A 17,376-nucleotide genomic window follows, 5' to 3' on the forward strand; every position below is an offset into this window, starting at 1 on the left:
CTTTGCACCTGCGGTTGCGCAGAAGCTGATGGAAATCCGCAGGTGCGAGGAGTTGGCTGGCTAGTGGAGTCCGCACAAGCAGAGCTCGTGTCGCAGAAGCGGATCTTGTGTCCGCAGAAGCGAAATGACTCGACATAAGATAAAATCATGGGTTTTGGTTTCTTTCTTCATTTTCGGATTTTGGAGCTAGAATTGGGGGACTTTGGAGAGAAAATTTTCCACACAACTTGGGGTAAGTGTTCTTGACTCCCTAGTGATTATATTCCATGAATTAATCTTCGTTTTCGGCGTTAGATTATTGATTTTTCAAGAGAAATCGGGAAAATTTTTTACAATTTCATAAAATGAATTTATGAGATTTGAGCATTGACTTGGAGTAGAATTTGAGTGAAATTAGTATGGTTGAACTCGTAATTGAATGGGTTGTCGGATTTTATGAGTTTCATCGGATTCCGAGAAGTGGGCCCTACTGCCAATTTTTCGAGCGTAGTTGGAAATTTTTGTAAATTGTTAAATTATAAGCATTGGAGTAAATTGTGATTAATTTGCGCTTTGTTTGAATAGATACAGATCGTTTGGCTTGAATTGAGGAGATATGTAGCGTTCGGAAGTTGATACGTGCATAATGGAATTTTTGGAGCATTGTTTAGCTTGCTCGGCATTGGATTCGTCTTGTTCGAGGTAAGTAACTCTTCTAATCTTGGAGTTGAGGGCATGAACCCTGACTATACGTGTTATTTGTTTGGTGTTGAGGTGACGCATATGCTAGGTGACGAGCGTGTGGGTGTGTACTGTGTGTACTGTGACTCCGTTATTTCTGTGGTACTGTATAGTTACCTGAACTTATCTTTAATCATGAAATCTCTACGTACTAGAGTTATCGAGCTGCGATTTATGTTAGAAACCATGTCTAGGCTACATGCTTATTCTATGGGGACTCACTGAGGTCATTATTAATGTTGAGCTATTTGCTTACATTGCAATGTCATACTTAGTCATATTCATTCATTGCATATCATATTTCAGTCTCTGTTGTTATTTATTGATACATCATATAAACATGATTGGGCTAGTTCATGTCATTGTGAGCCCGAGAGAGACTGGAGAGGTTGATGACTGAGTGAGGCCGAGGGCCTGATTTTAAGATATTGATACTATAGCACGTGAGTTGTCCGCGCAGCACGTGAGTTGTCCGTGAGAATTTTAGCGCTTGGGTTGAAGGAGCCCCTCCAGAGTCTGCACACATCCCCAGTGAGTGTGGTTGATTTTATATTGAGGGATGAATCTTCCCTGGACATGGATCTTATCCGAAGCATTTATACTTGGGGATAGATCTTCCCCACTAGATGGATTGGCACTACTCGGTACTGAGTGACTGATGTTCAGATGATGCATATATTCCGGGATGGATCTTCCCTAGGCCGGATTGGCCATATATAGTACCGAGTGATTGAGCATGATGAGTGGACAGTGTGAGACAGTGAGATTGAGTACTCTGAGAGTATGAGTACATGAGTTCATCTCTGAGATACATTGCATTGACATGCACACATGACATACATGCATAGAGATATATTTTTCTCATCTTGTACGGTATCACGTCATTCATGACTTCCCACACATATTGACATATGGAAATAGTGATGCATTTTATACTGGCTATCTGGAAAGAAAAGGAAACATCTTATTTATTGTTGGAAGGAGTTTTGGAAAAAATTACCATTTTCAAACTTACTCATATTTTTGGCAACTTCGGTAAACGACTTGGGTTTTCACTGATACACTTGAAAGGTAGAACTATTTTCAAAAAATCATGATTAAGCTCAGCATTTTATCTCTGAGTTACTTCTTGTATTACTTGCTTTACGTTATTATGGACTGTTGTTGGCTATTGGTGTTGGACCGGACCTTTGTTCCAACTCGTCACTACTTTCAACCTAAGGTTAGGTTTGTTACTTATTGAGTACATGGGGTCGGTTGTATTCATACTATACTTCTGCACCTTGCGTGCAGATATTGGATGTTGATGTTGCTGTGATCGACGAGAGACGAATTTGAAGATGTACCTGCATCCCGGTGGTAGCTGCCTCTTATTCATGGTAGCCTTAGATTCAAAAAAATCTGTTTATGTACATTTCGAACAGATGATGTATTTATTTCATACCAACTTTGTAAATTCTATTCTTAGAAGCTCATGATTTGTACTACCAGTCCTTGGAAAATGTATAAGATTTAGATAATTTCTTTTACTTAATTGTCTTATTAAATATTATTGGAATTGGATAGTTATTAACTCGCTTACCTAGCGGGTTGGGTTAGGTGCCATCATGACTAGTTGGATTTTGGGTCGTAACAAGTTAGTATCAGAGCTCTAGGTTCATAGATTCTACAAGTCATGAGCAAATGTCTAGTAGAGTCCTGCGGATCGGTATGATGGCGTCCATACTTATCTTTGAGAGGCTACATGAAATTTAGGATAATTTTCCATCTTTCTTTCTTCATCGTGCAGAATTGATTCAGCTTGAAACATAACTCTTTGAATTCCTTCCACGCATTCGTATGCGCACATGAGCGCTCGGTATCAGTTGTACGTCGACGGCTTGTGATTCTATGGATGAAGTGTGAGATGTGATTTCTGTGTGCTGATGATGGGCCAGTCTAGAGGACTTGAGACCGGGTTATGATTGAGTGTCAAGTGAATGAATGCGAGCTTAGCGGATGATTGAGGTATTTTTATGGTTGGCATTGTATGAGCTTTAGAAGAATTTTCGTTGAATTTACTGCAGTATTATGGCTGTAATAGAGTATGGATATTGTGAGTTATCGAGTGTTTTAATCTATGGCTTTGAGCCAAGTGGGGGAGCCTACTATTGACATTTCAATTTATGGTTATATGTTAAATTTTAGTTTTGGTCTGAGGCATACTCATGGATTAATAATAATTGCAGAGGTTGAGATCGAGGATGACTCGAGTAAGGAAATTTTTTGAATACGGTTACATTGCACTTTATGAAAATATAAAAATCATGGAATGATTAAGTTTTTATTTTGAAGAATGTAGAGCGCACGAAGTATGAATTTGATTGATTGTGTTAAGGCAGGATTACTTCTTTGGGTGTTGTTGTGATAATGGGGCATATGCCTTTCGGCCCGTTTGGGTGGTGCAATTTGGATTTGAACAAAGTGGGTGACTCTCGAGAAAGTTTCAATGGGTTCGAGGTTTATATATAGCAATTGAGAATTTCTCTGCACTTGTATATGGATAAAATTCGAGATTTGCATTTGATGGTGCATGGACTTGCGGTAATTCTGTATGACTGTGGATTCTACATTTCAGTATAAGAAAGGAAGAGAAAATATTTTAAGTTCACATAAGGTCTTTCAGAGTGAGTGTTACGGTTGTGGTAATTATGAAGTTGCTTAAGAAGAATACAACGGCTTATGGGCCTTAGGGCGGTGTGATTTTATGTTAAGATGTCTTGTAGTGAGCTTTGGGTAATTATGATGTGGTTAGGCTCTACAGATGTTTTGATGGAAATATTCTTGGGTTTGGTGACCTGTGTGGCTTGGTCGATTTAGAGAAATTTAGTTCTAATAGCTTGATTATGTGCAAACATATTTCAAAGTGTTCTTAATGGGTTTTACCATGGTTTGAACTGGATATTTTCTATCGGTGTGGGAAACGTGTTTTGTATTGTGATTTTCTCCTGGAAAGAAGTAAGAGAAATATTTCTAACTAACCGGATATGTAATTTGCTGGTGACCCAGAGTTGATAATGAGATTCTTGTGAATTTTACATGATGGCATGATAGATGTGGTGTGTTGTGCGGGGTTAAGATTTACATGTACAAGATGGCAGTTCAGTCTTGAAAGGAAGGTCGCAAAGTTTAGGCAGAATGGTCAGTTTCAGTTATTTAGTCGAATGTTGTAATTGCTCGGTAATTCCGAAAAAGGGTGCGCATTTCAAAAGGGGCATTGTGTTTTGACTTACGGATGTTCATAGGTATTGCAGTACTCACATGGTTGGTAGACTGCTGATATTCAAATTATTTCTATGTGGCACGGAAGAATTATGAAAGTATTCCTCGTGGGATGATCGTGCATGAAATATGTGTTAGTCATTCGAATGCTAGAATTGGCATCAGTTATGATGATCCATGTGTCCTATAAATTTGGAAACTGGAGTTCTCATAAGCATATTGTTTCAGGGTTGTGACCTATTTGAGGTGAGTATTTTATTTAAACTCAGTGGAGGCACTAGTTGTGTTAATTATTTGTGATAGCTACGCGCTATGAGTGTGGATATAGGTAAGGTTTGAGCCCATATGCGGGCATCGGGGCAAGTATTTATACTCGAAAGAATGCTTAGGCTATGATATGTCTAGAGTTGACTGTTAAACATAAAGTTATAACGTTTCTCGTATTTGTACCTTTGTGGAGAACTATCTGGGCTATACTTGAGGTTATAAAGAGGCTAATTCCCTGAGAAAAACTTGGTAGTTACTATTTCTGCGTTAACTTACCGATTTGTGTTGTGATAGCAGACTTTGCACATGCCTACAATATGGTGTGTTATTTATACCAGCCCAGGGGGATGAGAATCTTATTTCATTATCATATACATGTGTACTTGTTTAATTGCGCATGTATGATATGCTCGGACTGGAGGCATGTGAGTTGTTCGTGTGAGTGATGTTAATGTGAGCTCTAGAAAAGCTGGTTACTGTTGTTAGATTCGTGTGTCCTGGTTCTACTATACATGATGAGCTTATAGCATTGCAGTTGTGGTGGTGCTTATTGAACTTGCAATACGGTTTTCTTATTTGAGACATTTTTCATTTTTGGGTACCCGAATTGCGCAGTTGTGGCTTGCGTTATATTGGTGTGATGTGTATGTGTGATAGTTGTGTTTAATAATATATGGTCATTGGACCTAGAATGGGTACTATCAGGTTTGATTACGGTATATTTGGGAGGATAACATTGAAAGTTGGCTTAGAAAGTAATTATGGTTCTGGTTGGGGAAAGAGAGCCCCATGACTTGTTAATCTGATAAGGGGTTATGAGATCTCGCGTGTTTCTTTAACTATCAGCAGTGTACGAAAGTTTTGGAATGAGGTTTGGCTGGATATGGGGTTTAATACCAGTACCAGGTTAGTTTGGAATAGTTACTGTGATCGGGAATGGTGTTGCTAGTATGCGAGTTGTGTAGTATGTTATGTGATTATATCTGGGTTTATGGTTATGGCTTGATACAGCTTGTTCAGACTCATACAGTGTGTTGATGTAAGATTCATGTCTTAAAAAGAAATTTTGAGTGTTGGAAATTGAATTTCAGGGTTTTTGGACTAAAGTTAAAATAATGATCTTCAATTATGTTGTATTGTGAGGCCTATATGGAATAGGTTAGCGTGGGATCACCCCCGGGTACGTGCGTGGTAAGATGGAATAGTGATTTGATAGCTTAAAAACAACTCTTGATACATTTGAGGACGAACGTATGTTTAAATAGGGGAGAATGTAACAACCCGGTCGGTCTTTTTGAGTATTACATCCATGTTCCCCCATTTACTGCTCAATTTATGCTTTACAGTTGTTGTATAGCTTGCCGGGGTAATTGGTTCGGGTCCGGTGAGGTTTTGAAATGAATTGAGATACTTAGTCTCCAAGATGAAAACTTAAGTTGAAAGAGTTGACTGGATATTGACTAATGTGTAAACGACTCCCGGAATAGAATTTTGATGATTCCAATAGCTCCGTATAGTATTTTGGACTTGGGAGTGTGTCTGAAAAAATTATTTGGAGGACCGTAGTTAAATTAGGCTTGAAATGGCGAAAAAATGAAGTTTAAGTTTGGAAGCTTGACCGAGGAGTTGACTATTTGATATCACGGTCGGAATCCAGTTCTGAAAGTTTTTATAGGTCCGTTATATCATTTATGACTTGTGTGCAAAATTTGAGGTCAATCGGAATTGATTTGATAGGTTTCGGCGTCGAATGTAGAAGTTGAAATTTCTTAGTTTCTTTAAGCATAAATTGGGGTATGATTCGTGATTTTAGCGTTGCTTGATGTGACTTAAGGCCTTGAGTAGGTCCGTGTTATGTTATGAAACTTGTTGGTATATTCGGATGGGGTCCCGGGTGGCTCGGGTGAGTTTCGGACGAGGTTCGGATAATTTTTGCTTCATGTTGCATTACTGGAGGTATACTGGTTCTGGTGTTTCCGCATCTACGGAAGAATGGGCGCAGATGCGGACAGTTGATCGCAGAAGCGCAAGTAGGCTTGGCTGGGGAAGATCACTGAAGCGGAAATTGGAGCACATCTGCGGCCCTGCAGAAGCGAGGGCCTTGGGCGCAAAAGCGAAAAGGACCGTAGAAGCGCGTTTGGCTTCGCTGCGCAGAAGCGGATGGAGATTCGCAGGTGCGAGGAGTTGGCTGGCTAGTGGAGTCCCCACAAGCGGAGCTCGTGTCGAAGAAGCGACGTCGCAGAAGCGAATCTTGTGTCCGCAGAAGCGGAATGACTGGACATAAGATAAAATCGTGGTTTTTGGTTTCTTTCTTCATTTTCGAATTTTGGAGCTGGAATAGGGCGACTTTGGAGAGGAAATTTTCCATACAACTTGGGGTAAGTGTTCTTGACTCCCTTGTGATTGTATTCCATGAATTAATCTTCGTTTTCAGCGTTAGATTATTGATTTTGCAAGAGAAATCGGGGGAATTTTCTACAATTTCATAAAATGAATTTCCGAGATTTGAACATCGATTCGGAGTCGAATTTGAGTGAAATTAGTATGGTTGAACTCGTAATTGAAAGGGTTATCGAATTTTGTGAGTTTCATTAGATTCCGAGACGTGGGCCCCACTGTCGATTTTTCGAGCGTAGTTGGAAATTTTTGTAAATTGTTAATTTATAAGCATTGGAGTAAATTGTGATTAATTTGCGCGCTATTTGAATATATACAGATCGTGTGGCTTGAATTGAGGAGATAGGAAGCGTTCGAAAGTTGATACACGTAGAATGAAATTTCTGGAGCATTGTTTAGCTTGCTCGACATTGGATTCGGCTTGTTCGAGGTAATTAACTCTTCTAATCTTGGAGCTAAGGGTATGAACCCTAACTATACATGTTATGTGTTTGGTGTTGAGGTGACGCACATGCTAGGTGACAGACGTGTGGGCGTGCACCGTGTGAACTGTGACTCCGTTATTTCTGTGGTACTGTGTAGTTATGTGAACTTATATGTAATCATGAAATCTCTACGTACTAGAGTTATCGAGCTGTGATTCATGTTAGAAACCATGTCTAGGCTACATGCTTATTCTGTGGGGACCCACTGAGGTCATTACTACTGTTAAGTTATTTGCTTACATTGCAATGTCATACTCAGTCATATTCATTCATTGCATATCATATTTTAGTCTCTGTTGTTATTAATTGATACATCATATCATCATGATTGGGCTAGTTCATGTCATTGTGAGCCCGAGAGAGAATGGAGAGGTTGATGACAGAGTGAGGCCGAGAGCCTGATTTTGAGATATTGATACTATAGCACGTGAGTTTTCTATGCAGCACGTGAGTTGTCCGTGCGAATTTTAGCGCTTGGGCTGAAGGAGCCCCTCCGGAGTCTGCACACACCCCCCAGTGATCGAAGTTGATTTATATTGAAGGATGGATCTTCCCTGGACATGGATCCTGTCCGAAGCATTTGTACATGGGGATGAATCTTCCCCACAGGCTGGATTGGCCCTACTCAGTACTGAGTGACTAATGGTTAGTTGATGCATATATTCCGGGATGGATCTTCCCTGGGTCGGGTTGGCAATATACAATATTGAGTGATTGAGCATGATGAGTGGAAAGTGTGAGACAGTGAGATTGAGTACTCTGAGAGTATGAGTACATGAGTTCATCTCTGAGATACATTGCATTGACATGCACACGTGACATACATGCATAGAGATGTATTTTTCCTCATGTGGTACGGTATCACGTCATTCATGACTTCCCACACATATTGATATATGGTAATAGTGATGCATTTTACACTGGTTATCTCGAAAGAAAATGAAATATATTATTTATTGTTGGAAGGAGTTTTAGGAAAAATTATTGTTTTCAAACTTACTCATATATTTGGCAGCTTCGGTAAGCGACTTGGGTTTTCGCTGATACACTTGAAAGACAGAACTATTTTCAGAAAATCATGATTAAGCTCAGCATTTTATCTTTGAGTTACTTCTTTTATTACTTGTTTTACGTTGTTATGGACTGTTGTTGGCTATTGGTGTTGGACCGGACCTTTGTTCCAGCTCGTCACTACTTTCAACCTAAGGTTAGGTTTGTTACTTATTGAGTACATGGGGTCGGTTGTACTCATACTACACTTCTGCACCTTGCGTGCAGATATTGGATGTTGATGTTGCTGTGATCGACGGGAGCTGGATTTGAAAATATACCTGTGTCTCGGTGGTAGCTGCCTCTTGTTTATGGTAGCCTTATATTCAAAAAAAATATGTTTATGTACATTTCGAACAGATGATGTATTTATTTCATACCAGTTTTGTGAATTCTATTCTTAGAACCTCATGATTTGTACTACTAGTGCTTGGAAAATGTATAAGATTCGGATAATGTCTTTTACTTAATTGTCTTATTAAATATTATTGAAATTAGATAGTTATTAACTGACTTACCTAGCGGGTTGAGTTAGGTGTTATCACGACTAGTTAAATTTTGGATCGTGACACTATTTTGTTTGATGGTACGTAAACAGAGTATTTTTCAACAGCACTGTACCTTTTTCCATTCAATACTAAGTATCCTACGTACTTAGCGGTCAAAGTCAATATGGCCCTTTTCTCATTGGTCAATTTTTCACCTGCCTATTGAATCTTGTGGTCACTACTTGCTAGAGTTACTTCGTCTTAACTCTTAACGTTGATTCCAATATAAAATTATTGGCGTCTTTCTATAAATATATTCAAGTTCAAAGTTCTAAAATGATGGCGTGACGAAAGAGTGCCAATCCAACTTATTATGAAGCAGGGTTAGCAGAGGTTTCGTTTGCTCCAAACCAAACCTTTGTAGAACATCATGAATCCTCTGTAATAAAAGAATGCCAGATAAATTATGAAGCAATTCAACACCAAGAAAATAGCTTAAGTTACCTAGAGGAAGCAAAGATAAATTTGAAGTGAGTGAGCTCCGACGACATCCTAATTAGAAGGAGGATTTTTTGATCTTGATTGCCAAGAATCACGTGTAAGAGGTTGGTTTTGGCATATATAACAAACCTAGAGGAAGCAAAGATAATTTAGGAGTTTGAAAAAGGGAAGGATTAATGATGTTGTGACATGGTGGAGAAGGCGTGCTTTGAAAGTGAGACTTGTTGGGAATAGATTTAGCCATTTAATTAGGAGTGAAATTAAAAAGATTTGGAGTTTGACTATAGGTTGGGTTAGGTGGAGAAGATAAAGGAACAAGAGTCCTATTCAGGGGAGATGATTGCTCGGCTGATGGGAGCATTAAGTGATAGGGAAAGAAATCTTCTACAAGTTTTAGTTACATGCTTTAAAATTCAAACTCTATTAGTCCCAGGATCAAGATATTTTAAACCTTTATAGAGAATCTCAAGTGGCTAAAATCAAAAGGCATGAATAATTGATGGCGAGACAGTGGGAGTGGGCCAGACTGCTAGAAGTTACACCAAAATGATGAAATTATCTCTGCGACAAAAGGCGGGAGAGGTAGAAAAATGGAAAGGGTTTTTGGGAAGTGGAGAGAGATGGTGGTCTAGGCGTGTGAAGGTGGAAGATATGAAAAGATAAAAGTTTTTCTTGTTTCTTGCAAAAGGGAAAGATTTTTTTGGAGGAAAAAATATCTTATGACCTACATTATGACCTACATTCTAGGGTGTTCAAAATCGAACCGAAACCGAAAATCGTACCGAAATTGAAACTTAATGGTTTATTGGTATCGGGTTAACGGTTTAATGGGCGAGGAATAGATTAAATTTTTTTTTTATTAACGGCTTATCGGTTTGGGGGCGAATTATTCAATTTTCTTAACGGATAATCTGTTAACCCGTTAAGAACACACACACACACACACACACACACACACACACACACACACACATATATATATATATATATATATATATATATATATATATATATATCAAAAACCCTTCCACTTCTTCCAGTACTCTATCTCTAAGTTCTAACGCCTAATTCCTAAATAATCAGAACCCTAACGCCTAAACTTCAACCAGCAGCCACCAGCAGAATTATGGTTCTCTTGATTCGACCATAATTCAACCAGCTTCAGTAGAAATTCAACCAGCAGCCACCCCCAGTACTCTATCTCGTCGACTTCCAGGCTTCAAGCACTCTATCTTAGTGCCCTAGTATGAAGAGCAAGCTCATATTTTTGCTTTTTAAAATTATAAATATGGCTCCAACACATCCTTTGTGTTGATTATTAATATATTGTTACCTTTCTAAGAGAAATGAACAAGAAACAAAGGGAAGGACCACACGTTTATTGTAATTTTGCTTCGTTTGTGCTATGAATAAATTAGTAAAGGCTTAGATACCATTATATTTAATAAGCTAAACTACTGAAATTGTTCCTTTGCATCTAAACCCAGACAATCATATAGTCATCTCAATGAAATTTGATATCCTTGTATGATCTATGTTATAGATAGCAAGAGTTACAGTGGCATATCCATTAGAACTATCCTACAATGTGTTCTGCTTTTTTCACTCTACAACACATGACACACTAAATCATTTTTATTTAGGCGTTAACAAACATGTCTGTCTGGACTCAATGTGTAATTTCCTATTCTGAATTTGTATGCTAGGCGGTCAGCAAACAATTAATGCACGCAATATAGATTGAATTAGGCCGATAAACCGATACCAATCCGTCCGATAAGAGCTAAACCGATACCAATCTGCCCGATATTTTATCGGATGGCTAGCGGATTAATACATTTAAAAGTCGATAACCGTTAAGCCAAACCGTTAAGAATAATTAATCGCCCAATCCGCCCGATAAGCGGCCCTAATTCAAAGGAAAGAAAATAATACTATAGGTATCTTCTATTTTATTTTGGAGAATTTTTGTGCTATATATTTTGTGAAAAGTATTGTATAAAATTTAACGATAAAATTGTAATTTGGTACTACAGCCCAACACGTGGAGCCAACTTTGACAACAGTTAAGTCACCGTCTGATTTCTCTTCCTCCCAGGCTCAACGTGTTCTGAAAAGCTCCATCTGCGAACACCTCTTCTCTCATACCTCTACTCTCACTCCTCCCCTCCATCCATTGTTATTTTCTACTGGGTCTTCAAAAGCTGTAAGCAAGAGGACCTAAAAGCTTAGTCATTTAAGTTCTCCAGAAAAAATCCTCAAGCTATAAAGGCTTACGACAACAGCAAAACTAATTGAAGCCAGATCTAAAAGTTTTCGTTTGCTGCCCGATTCAAACATGACAGTAGCATCAACTACCAAATAAACGTATTCCTCCGACTTACTGAGATCCACCTGCAAATGCCACCCAAGGTATTGAGAGAAATATCAATAGAAATTACATTTTCGATCTTACTTGATTTTCCTGAAAATAAACTCAAATTATTTTCTTGTATTTCTCTATGCCTTTTTCAGTTATTACTCACAATTGGTGCCTATTTGGTTTACCTATGCTGCCATTTATCCTCTACTGTATTTTCTTCGGAAGTCGTCTATAGAGTTTTTACTTTCTCTCCCATTTTAAGGGTGTGAATGCATCTGGTTTTTGTTATATAAGTGTAGGATTTTTTCTGCTCTCACTCCTCCCCTCCATCTGTGCTTCTTGTATTGATTTATTTCAGTCCTTGATTATATGCTAGGTCTTTGTGTTTTTCCCTGAGTAGTGAGGGGATTCCTGTAAATAAAGTGTAACATGTTAATAAATTTTGTTCTCTAGGTGTTTGCGAAAATTCTTCAATCGGATTTTCTATAAGATTTCTTATGCATGCTCTTGTCTTTAGTCTCAAGTTTCATCCATTGGTTTCATTTTGAGTAAGGGCTGCCATGTACTTTTTTAGTCCCCAATTTTCAACAGTGATTCTGATTCTTCTTTTTACTTAGTCTTTTTTGTTTCTTCCGCGTAGTTAGACTGTTGATTGTGCCTTTATATTTTCTTGTTTCTCGCTGCATCATTTTAATTTCTGACATCACTGTTAGCCGCTGTTAAAGGGGTATTTATTTAGATTTTTCTGTTGCGGAAACAAACTTCGTGAAGAAGAAGAAGAAGACCCAGTGATTAGTAATAGAAGAAAGAAGAAGAAGCCCCAGTGATTAGTAATTTTCTTTCTTGAATGAATACCGTGACATATGAACTCTGTGCTACCAAATTATTATGCAACATTGAAAATTGATAATACATTAATATAGAATGAAGAAAGTATCACCAAATGAAAAGGTCTCATAAATATCGAACCACACAAAGGAACATGGTGTTTTGCTTGGACAATTTAGGTTACTATTAGAAACAATTGCGAAAAACATTAACATTAAACAACTATTGGGCTCGTGCAGCACCCCACTAATTTTATTATATACTATATATAAGAGGGAATAAGCAGGCAGCATGTCAACATGCCTGCTTGCCAATCAGGGATAAAATTGGAATTACTCATTGGATATGCTTTATTGAGTACTACTTTGTTACTTTAATTTTGGTACATTTCAGTAAGGGCTTAGATTACGACAGACCATCGTGGGGGCCTTTTTGGAGAATTCAGGTGATCTAATGATGTGATATGTGCCCATTTGGATGCTTTTAGTGATTACATTAAAATAAAATTATTTTAGTGGCTGGAAAAAACGGTTACTATAGCTACTTATATACGTCTTAGAATTCCCTTTGAAATGTGGTCCTTGCGTTTTGCCTGGGGTGTCAATGAATATTTAAAAACTGACTAACTGACCGAACCATATCGTACCGAACCGATTTTTATGTTTCTTTTAATAAAATTGTAGGTTTTCATGTAAATCTACAGCCGTACTGATAATCAGAGTAGGTTTTTATTTTATAAAAATAAATCGAAAAAATATCGAACTGTACCGAATAAATTTACATATGAAAAATATATTTATATATTAAGTTTAAAAATAATAGAGCATTAAATTTTTACTTGGGTTTTGAAATTATGAAAACAGTTAGAAGCCAACAAGTAATGAAACTCAAAATCTTAATTCCCAAATCTATTATGCTACTCATATTGAAACTAAATTTTCAGCATATTCACTAGCAAGACACAAGGTATTGTAGCGACTATGATGAGCAAATTACAATGTATTGAATATATTTTCTTTCGTATGATTTATATTTTTTTTGTATTTGCTTAGTTTCTTTTACATTGTTGTAGAATAGTTGATAGATCTATACTCTGGTCATCTTTCATATTTTCTTAATTCATTATCTTTTAAACTGTAAAAATATCTAGAGTGTTTTGCTAAAGTCCTATAAATCACGTATGTTATTGCATTCTACTTCTACTAATGACTTTTACATGATATTTTAAAAAATATCGAAAATTAACTGAACCGTACCGATACCGAAGAGAAACCGACATGATTGAGACAGTTTTTAATTTTGGTTATACATAATAGAATAACCAAAAAATTGGTATGATACAAATTTTATAAAATAACCAGCCGAATCGTACTATTTATGTAATGATCCAACCGGTCATTTTGACTTTTAGAACCCCGTTCTCTAAAATAAAACTTTTCGTATGTGCCTTTAATGATTTATGACTTGCAAGGATGGTTGGTTCGGGATTTGAAAGTGTTTGGGTTGAAATCGGAACACTTGGTTCCTTAAGTTGGCTTTAAAAGATCAAGTTTGACTTCGGTCAACATTTTGAGAAAACGTCCTCGGAATAGAATTTTGACGATTCCAACAGCTCCGTATGGTGATTTTAGACTTAGGAGCGTGTTCGAAATTTTATTTGGAAGTCCGTAGTTAAATTAGGCTTAAAATGGCTAAAATAGGAATTTAAGTTTGGAAGTTTGACCGAGGAGTTAACTTTTTGAAATCAGAGCCGGAATCCAGTTCTGAAAATTTTCATAGCTCCGTTATGTCATTTATGACTTATGTGCAAAATTCGTGGTCAATCGGACTTGATTTGATAGGTTTCGACATTGAATGTAGAAGTTGGAAATTTTAAGTTTCATTAAGCTTGAATTGGAGCATAATTCGTGATTTTAGCGTCGTTTTATGTGATTTGAGATTTCAAATAAGTTCGTATGATGTTTTAGGACTTGTTGGTATATTTGGTTAAGGTCCTGAGGGCCTCGGGTGAGTTTCGGATGGTTAATGGATCAAAGTTGGACTTAAAACAGCTGTTGCAATTTTTCCTTTCTGTTGAAAATTCTGGGCTGTGATCGAGGCCCAAGATCGAGGCCCTGGATCGAGACCCAAGATCGAGGTCATGATCGAAGGCCCATGCTCGAGAGCCATGATCGAAGACAAAGGCTCGAGGGCCATGATTGAATCCACGATCGAGGCCGAGGATCGATGTCATGATCGAAGAACCCAGGCTCGAGGGCCATAATCAAACCACGATCGAGGCCGAGGATCGAGGTCATGATCGAGGGCTGCCTGGGCAGAATTATAAAGGAGAGCATTCTTCTCATTCGCCATTTTTAACAAATTGGAGCTTGAGCAGAGGCGATTTTGATAGATTTTCAAGGAAAAGACATTGAGGTAAGTGATTCTAACTCGGATTTGGTCAATATACACGAATATATCATTGATTTCACCATTTAATTAGTTTTTTGAGATTGAAATTTGAGAAATTTTTAAAAATCTCATAGAAACGAATTTTTGAGATTTCGGTATCGATTCAGAGTCGAATTTGAGTGAAACTGGTATGGTTGGACTCGTAATTGAATGGGTTGTCAGATTTCGTAACTTTTGCCAGATTTCGAGACGTGGGCCCCACTGACGAATTTTTAATTTATTTCGGAATTTTTATTGAAAATGTAGTATTTTCTTATGAAATTGATTCTATAATTTTTGGTGACTGTATCGAATTATTTTTTGTTAGATTCGAGCCACTCAGAATTGGATAATCGAGGAAATGGTCTACTAGTAGATTAAATTAGAGCAAGACGAGGTAAATCTCTTGTCTAATCTTGTGAGAGGGAAATTATCCCATAGGTAATTAAAGCAATATTTATTGCTAATTGTTGGGGTTACGTACGCACGAGGTGAAGAGAGTCCGTGCGTAGCTACTGTTAATGCTAAAGTCCAGGTAGTTTAGGACTCAAAACATGAATTACTTGTGTAAATTGTATTCTTTGTTTAATTAATATTATTTAATGTGTGTGTGTGTATATATATATATATATATATATATATATATATATATATATATATATATATATATATATATATATATATATATATATATATATATATATATATATATATATATATATATATATATATATATATATATATATATATATATATATATATATATATATATATATATATATATATATATATATATATATATATATATATATATATATATATATATATATATATATATATATATATATATATATATATATATATATATAAGGTACATAAGAAAATGTCCTTCTTTCTTGTGGAGCGGGCCGAACGCCTCGGCAGGATAGATGCATCTATGGATTCGCGCCGCACGTCCCTCGGCAGTGTACACAACACTCTGGATCGGGTCGTACGACCTCGACAGAAATCGTGCCTAATAATAATAATTACACGATACTTTGATAGTTTATTGCAGCTTGTAAAGCTAATTGATAAATTGAAAATTTATTGGAATTGAAGGAATTTAATTAATATATTGAGAATTGTTATATTTGAAGGAATTTAATTATTTCTGCTGGTTAAAGAAAAATCATTGTAAATTCTATAAATCATGTTGATCTAGATATTGTTATTTTTATTTTATTTATTATTATTAACTCTTAGTGAGTGTCAAGTCGGCCATCTCGTCTCTACCATTATGCCGCCAGTGGGTCCAGCAGAGAACCCCATTGTTGAGGAACAAGGTGAGGTGCCTGTGGCAGAGTCAGCTCCGGTGGATTTCACATCTGCACCGGCATTTTTGGATGTGATGGGTCGTATGCTGCGGTTCATGGATAATATGACTCATGCCGGTTTATTTCCGGCAGACCCAACTACATCTCAGGCGGGCGGGGGAGCACAGACCCCTACTGCGCAGGCTCATGGGCAGGCAACTGTTGTATATTAGACCCAGGGTGCACTACCCGCACCTGAGCCCAGGCCAGCTGCAGCCGCTGATCCTCAGAAACTATTGGACAGATGGACTAGACTACATCCTCCTGTCTTTGGGGGTGAGGGACATGAGGATCCCCAGGATTTCATCGATCGGTACAAGGATAGATTGTACAACATGAGGATATTGGAGTCTCATGGGGTAGACTTTGCTACTTTTCAGCTAGAGGGCAGAGCCCGTAGATGGTGGCAGTCTTATGTTCTTGGCAGACCAGCAGATTCTCCTCCCATGACTTGGGACAGGTTCACCCGTATCTTCCTGGACAGGTATATTGCACCCTCCCAGAGGGAAGAGTTGAGGTTTCAGTTTGAGCAGCTCCAGCAAGGTCAGATGTCAATGACCGATTATGAGGCGAGGTTTTCTGAGTTATCTCGCCATGCATTTATGATACTCCCTACTGAGGCGGAGAGAGTGCGGAGGTTTGTTGAGGGTTTACATGCTGGCATTCGGGCCACTATGGCTCGAGAGGTTGAGATGAGTACTTCTTATGAGCTGGTCGTAGAGATAGCCCGCAGGATTGAGGGTGTACATCAGCGTAGCCGAGAGCAGGTTACTAGAGATAAGCGGTTTAGGTATTTCCGAGAGTTCAGAGGTGCTCCATTTGGGGGCAGAGGTCAGTTCGTGAGAGGGCAGTCCAACAGGCCCCCCATATCCAGCACCACCACCTCCTCGGGGTGTTCCAGTGCGACCTTATTTCAGTGCTATACCAGAGAGTTCTTATCGTCCACCAGCTATTCAGGGTCCTTCCAGTGGGTATTCAGGTCCCCAGGGCCAGACACTTAGTCAGCAGGCCATCACACCAAAGAGTTGTTACGAGTGCGGGGATCCCAGTCACATACGAAAATTTTTCCCCAGACTTCGGGGTAAACTAGTGCAACAGGGTCAGCAACCTATGATTACCGGACCAGTTGCTCCACCAGTTGTCCTACCACCAAAAGGTGGAGGACAGGTGGGTAGGGTCCGTCCTAGAGGCGGAGGTCAGCCAGTTGGCGCTCCAGCTCGGTTCTATGCTTT

General features: G+C 38.1%; 1 long non-coding RNA gene across 1 annotated transcript; it reads left to right on the forward strand.

Moving 5' to 3' along the window:
* Positions 1–11,194: 11,194 nt before the first annotated feature.
* LOC107798496 (uncharacterized) lies at positions 11,195–15,398 on the forward strand. Its single transcript, XR_012697232.1, has 3 exons — positions 11,195–11,581; positions 12,257–14,774; positions 15,118–15,398. It is a non-coding gene; the product is annotated as an uncharacterized LOC107798496 (long non-coding RNA).
* The last annotated feature ends 1,978 nt before the right edge of the window (positions 15,399–17,376 follow it).

This window comes from Nicotiana tabacum, chromosome 12 (genome assembly GCF_000715075.1).
Source record: "Nicotiana tabacum cultivar K326 chromosome 12, ASM71507v2, whole genome shotgun sequence".
In the NCBI taxonomy this organism is placed as follows: domain Eukaryota; kingdom Viridiplantae; phylum Streptophyta; class Magnoliopsida; order Solanales; family Solanaceae; genus Nicotiana; species Nicotiana tabacum.